This window comes from Epinephelus moara, chromosome 24 (assembly GCF_006386435.1).
Source record: "Epinephelus moara isolate mb chromosome 24, YSFRI_EMoa_1.0, whole genome shotgun sequence".
Taxonomy (NCBI): Eukaryota; Metazoa; Chordata; class Actinopteri; order Perciformes; family Serranidae; genus Epinephelus; species Epinephelus moara.
In genome coordinates this window covers 25,990,188-25,996,274 of record NC_065529.1, presented here as the reverse complement: position 1 = coordinate 25,996,274, position 6,087 = coordinate 25,990,188, and positions in this window count along the sequence as shown.

Sequence of the window (6,087 nt, the reverse complement as noted above, 5' to 3'; positions counted from 1 at the left end):
TTGTCTCAATAAACAAACAGTATGCACCATTGCCTCCTCATGCTTTGGGTTGAAATATTTAACCAAATTGTCAATGACTAAAACTAAAGACATTTCCTGTACATTTTCCTGTATACTTTTTTTTTATTATTTAAGTTTTGTCAGTTAGTTTTTGTTTTTTTTCTGAAGTCTAGTTTTTATTTTTATTTATGTATTTATTTACATATATATTTTTTTTTTTCACACCTACTAAACCTAGTTAGTATAGTTTTCAGTTATAAGTTCTTTTGGCATTTAATAAGACTACAATACATTTCCAATGTATGGTACGGGCACGACCTGATTCAACTCACATACGGCAGTAGCTCAGACGCCTGTTCAAGCCCTGGTCCGGACCAAATACGTAGCTGGAGAGATGCCAGTTCACCTCCTGAGCACTGCTGAGGAACATAAAACAGACAAGACAATTCATTATAAAATGACATTAAAAAACAGTTTAAAACATGGATTAACTGATTCAACAATTTTCATTTAAATGTGGTGGTGATTTGAGATCCTGTTTATTGAAATCTCATATAATACTTCTTTCACTAACAAATGTTGCAGCTGGTACTTTTTAATCACATTGGTTTAAGCTCTAGGCAAACTGAGTCGACACTACAGGTGGCGTTACAACACTGCAGAGCACAGACTGGTCTGACAGAATCATCACTCGCATGACAGGACATCCTGCACAAACCTACAATTTACTAATAGAAAAGCTACCATCACATTTTTCTTAATATTAACTTGATCCAGATTTTTTTTAAAACTGGCAGCCCACAAAACCACGGTGAGGTTGATTGATGACGTGCAGACTTCTACAGCGAGAGCTGGATGGAAGATAATGTCACGGCAGTTTCATGCAACATCGCTATGACGAGGAGCAAAGAATCCCACTGACATTGACAAGGTACTATGTGCAGTGAAAAACCAAATTGAGAAAAGCATCTGATACCAAAAGTGAGTACAGTCAAGTAGAGCCGAAACATGCAGTGGAGAAGAGGCCATAGAGTGTAAAGCCATGCAGCTGGAGGCACAGCAGTGCTTTTAGCTAAATGTTAACACGTCTGAGTTTAGCATGCAAGCATGTTAAAAGTTGCCAATTAGTGTAAACACAGCTGAGGCTGATGGGAAGCCATTAGTTTGAGGGTATTTGGTCATAAACCAGAGTATTGGAGACATTTCGACCTGATGATGACACTAGATGAAAAGTCAGGTGAACAATGTCAGCAGGCTATATCGCCAGGGAACCATTTATTCAACATTTCAGCTCAACCCATCCAGTCATTTCTGAGATATTTCAGTCTGGACCAAAGTGTTGGACCAAACCAACCAACAGACAGACCTCCAGACCATCCCTAGGTCCATGCGGCAAGCATAGCCAAAAAATAGTCAAGTAACCTGGGCATTATGCAACTCATCTCAGCAGCTGTGATCAAAAGAGTCACTACTGTGGATCACCACAGCTTCAGTAATCAGAACAGCCTGTTGTGTTCACATATAATGGCAAAGAGAGCATGATGGACGAAGTGTTCTTCACAGTGACAACAGCTCTGATTTATCACACCAATAAAAGCAACAGGAAGAGAAATATAGTTTACTGGTCATTAAGGGTGATAAGCTCAATGTTCCTGCTTTTATAAACCGAGGCACTGTGAATGTGGAAACCCAATTAAGTTTATCTGACATCACCGCAGCTTGTAATGACAAGAGATTCACAATAACACATCTCTAATCACAAACTTCCAAGTTCCCAATCTTCACCCCTTTTTGTGCCATGAGTCATCTGCAGCCAACCTTTTATTACCAGGTTTTTTGTTTTTTTTTCAGCAAACAAGCCAAATATGATTTATGGTTTGGCACACTGGCTAAATCAATGTGTGTACTGTCCCACAAACAGAACGGGCATTAGGTGGGGGGTATTGTTGAGTTGTTTACTTTTCGTCCATTCAAGATCCACTGCCACTTCCTGTAAATGCCATTTAAAGTTGGCAAACCTACAAATAAACAATTTGTCCTGACGCACAACGGGAAGCCTTATCCTGTTATTGTTTTTGAGGCAGATGTCTTAGATCTTGACTTTTTAAAAAAAGCTCCAACAGAAAGTCAGGAAGCTCCTGTAATGAAACAGGGCAGTCTCTCAGAAGTGAGGCCCACCTGAAGAATTCTGCATGCAATATTGTCTGACACATTTGCAAGTTACAACTCCATGCTTGAGTGAGATATGTCTCAAGCTGGTGTGATGTATGACTTAATTTCACTTGTTTACACCCGCTTCAATCTTACAAGCCTCTGAAACATGTGGTTATAATCTCAGAAATCTCCAACACCCTCTCCTCTGTGAGAGTAATGACTCACCGTAGTGTTTTAGGTGACGTTAGCCCGTAGAATATATCATGCACCCACTGAGCCAGGAGTGACAGCACCTCTCTGCACCCTACTGTGTTGGTGGACTTTGTGCATGCGCCTCATGCCACTAGATTACCCAGAGGAAAATAGTGGGCTGAGAACCTTGTATACCGAGTGATTACATAAGCAGCAGGAGCTGAAAAGTATTAGCGTGCAGATCCTTTGTATCGTACTTCATCAGGGGCTTGGGCCTGAACCTCGTCTCTAATTAGATCTGTCAACTCAAAGCCCAATATCTGTGGGAATGGCACAGAGAACCGCTGAGCAACTGGAATCAGTCGGAGGAGGGGTAGCTGGGTGGGGTAGTTTTACTGCACAGGTTTCCGTGGCTGGAGAAGAAAACCAAAATATTAATTCATTTTCATAATATTGGATGTGATCATGGACGAAGCACAGCAAAGTTATCAGTGTTCCAAATAAGTGTTTTGCCAGTGTGTCCTGTGTGTCTAAAGTCCACAGCCATCAGAGAATTTTTAGTTTCATGGCAGAAGCCTCAGCTGCAGTGCCACATCAGCTGCATGACTGGGTAAACAACAAACATCTGTCAGCTCACAATAACTTTCCCCAAAAAACTTTTTTTAAAACCAGGACATAGATATTAGTTGCGAGCAAGTGGTCATCCATCACATCTTTTGTATTTCAAAGAGACACTTCACCCCCCAAAATCAAAAATACACATTTTCCATTTCACCATAGTGCAATTTATCAATCTGATTGCTTTGGTGTGAGTTGCAGAGTGTTGGAGATATCGGCTGTAGAGATGTCTGCCTTCTCTCTGATAAAATGGAGCTAAATGGCACTCGGCTTGTGGTGCTCAAGACACCAAATAATCCATCTGAAAAACTCAACAGCAATGTCTCTTTCCAGAAATCATGACCCAGTCACACAAGATAATCCACAGACCTTGTGGTGAGCAGTTTCATGTAGGAACTATTTTCTTTCTACCAAACTACACCCGCCAAACGTATCACCACGCAGAAGGAAGTAGCATCTACTGCTAGCTCACCTAGCACCACTGAGCTAGCTAATGCTACAGCTCAGCTGAGGAGGACGCCATTAATGTTTACATCTTACGCTTTTTCTGGTAGATGGTAAACACCTTGAGGTTGTAACGATATTGCCAAAGTATAGCAATTAGTATTACAATTAATGATTTTTGGGGGGTGAACTGTGGTTCTCAAATTGTGTCTTTTGATATGTTATGGAACTGATGTAGCTGTTAATATGACTCACATGATTTCTTTGGATATATACCGTTGTCACACTGAATTACATTTTAGTGCGGTGGTTTTCTGTGAATTGTGTTAAAAACATCTACTATTCTAGCTAAAAAAATAATAAAACTACACAATACATTCCAGTCTACAGTAAAAAAAGAAGAAGTTAAAAACGTTTTTTGACCTTGCACTGTAGCAACCACAAGCCTCTCATCAATGAGTAGGCACATGCTTCCCTCTGTGAATGTAGTTCATTGTTAAAAAAAAGTTCCTCCACAAAACTGCTCACAATACGGTCTGTAAATTATCTCGAGTAACCAGGTCATGATTTATGGAAAGAGACATTATCTCCAACACTTGGCAGCTCACACCAAAACAGTCTAGACTAAAAAATAGCTCCACAGGTGAGAGGAAAAATATGTTTTTAAATTCAGGGTGAACTGTTCCTTTAAGATAACAGATACGATCAGACAAGACATTATCGTTACCCCAGAGGGATTTCACATGATACAGCAGCACAGAGGCAAACTGAGAGGTTGGAAAACAAATAAAGAGCCCTTTGAATGAAATAAATAAAGAATAAAATAAGAAATTAGAGAGGCCACATTTTAAAAAGTGAATTATGCAGATATTTGTGAAAAAGAAGAGCAGTAGTGCAACCTCAGCAGCCATGATGTATGAACTCTATATATTGTAAAGTTTAAAGTGATAGTTCAGGTTTTTGGACATGAAGTTGTGTGAAACGCTGACCATCTGTAGCTCTGATGTGACGGTGTCACTACTCTCAACGAGCCTCCTGCTCTGAGAAATCGCCCGTAGCTTACCGGAGAAAAAGTAGTTCTGAAGATGTACGGGGGACACGTAACCAAAAGGTTTTAAGCTACAAAAAAGTATGCATGTGTTTTGTTAGACTCTTTCAATAATTTCAAAACATCCCCGCATTATGTCAGACCTTGCTATCAATTGGGACTATTTTCTGGCCAGTATCACTCCGCCGTGCAGGCCCGCAAGACAGCACGGCAACAGAAATCAAAAAGACAGTTCATCACCACGCCGTGCAGGTGCGCAGGATAGCAACGGCTAACGAAAACTTCATCGGCTGTTTCCAACAGAGAACCAGTAGGCTATTATTAGTGAGGAAGAAGATGTACTAGCCCTATATATACCTACTACTACAGCGCGAACACCGGCTCAGGCTCACGACACACCCTCGTCAGCTGCTGTAGGTAAACAGAGGAATACCAAAATGGTGCGAACAGCTCCCAGTTCCATTGGTTTCCTGTTACAGATACCTTTAAGTATAGGTATGAATAATAAGTACACAATAATGCAATAAAGTATGTCATGTTTAAATATGTGCAGGAAATGTATTATACACATATTATACGGTCCAGTAATGATACAATACTTTGAAAATATAAATCACGTTAATAGCAAAATAGTATTTATATAGTGTTGTCACAGTGGTATATGTAATATGATACAAAGTACAATAAGATGATAATAATAATTTTGATCACATGGTATCCACCTTAGACCGCTGGGCTATGATTATCCACCCACATTGTTGTCTTTGTGACATTTCCTGCAGTCATCTTCAGTTAGAAAATTACATGTCTGCAGACTTAATTCAGCTTCTTCTCCCTCAGCGCGTGAACTGGGCCTGGCATCATATATAAATCCCTCGCAACATTTTCTGAAGATTTTCCTCCAGCAGTGTCATTAATGTCAGGAAATCCTGCAGCATCATTTGTTCCATCTGTGATCTTTCTTTACTTTCACTCTATTTCCATGACAGTTCACCCTCGCCGCAAGGAACCTGGACTCCTCTCAGCCTTGTCATCTTCGTTTGCTTTCTTCATGGCAAGGCGATGTTCTCTGCCATATACTCCTCTCTGCTTTAGCATTCTAGTCCACTGAGCTTTCAATCCTTTTAATCCACTCAGCAGAAAACTTCAAGCCAGACCTCACGCTGTTAATTCACCTGAATTCACAATGCCTCACATGAGGTCACATCCATCACCAGCACTTCATTCTGATGGTGTAACTTTTTTGCCAACCCTATTATTAGCTGTTTAAATTACACCCTAATCTGACATTATACCGGCGACTAATTTAAAGGGATAGTACACCCAAAAATGAAAATTCAGCCATTATCTACTCACCCATATGCCGACGGAGGCCCTGTTGAAGTTTTAGAGTCCTCACATCCCTTGCGGAGATCGGTGGGTGGAGCGTCTAGCACACCTAATGGCTGACGGCGCCCCAGACTAACGTCCAAGAATACAAAATTGAATCCACAAAGTATCTCCATACTGCTCATCCATAGTGGTCCAAGTGTGCTGCAGCCGCGACATAAAAAGTTGTTTCGAAAAACATCATATGAACTCTGATTTTAGCCTCACTGTAGCCTGTAGCTCTGACTGCTTCTCTGTGCTCT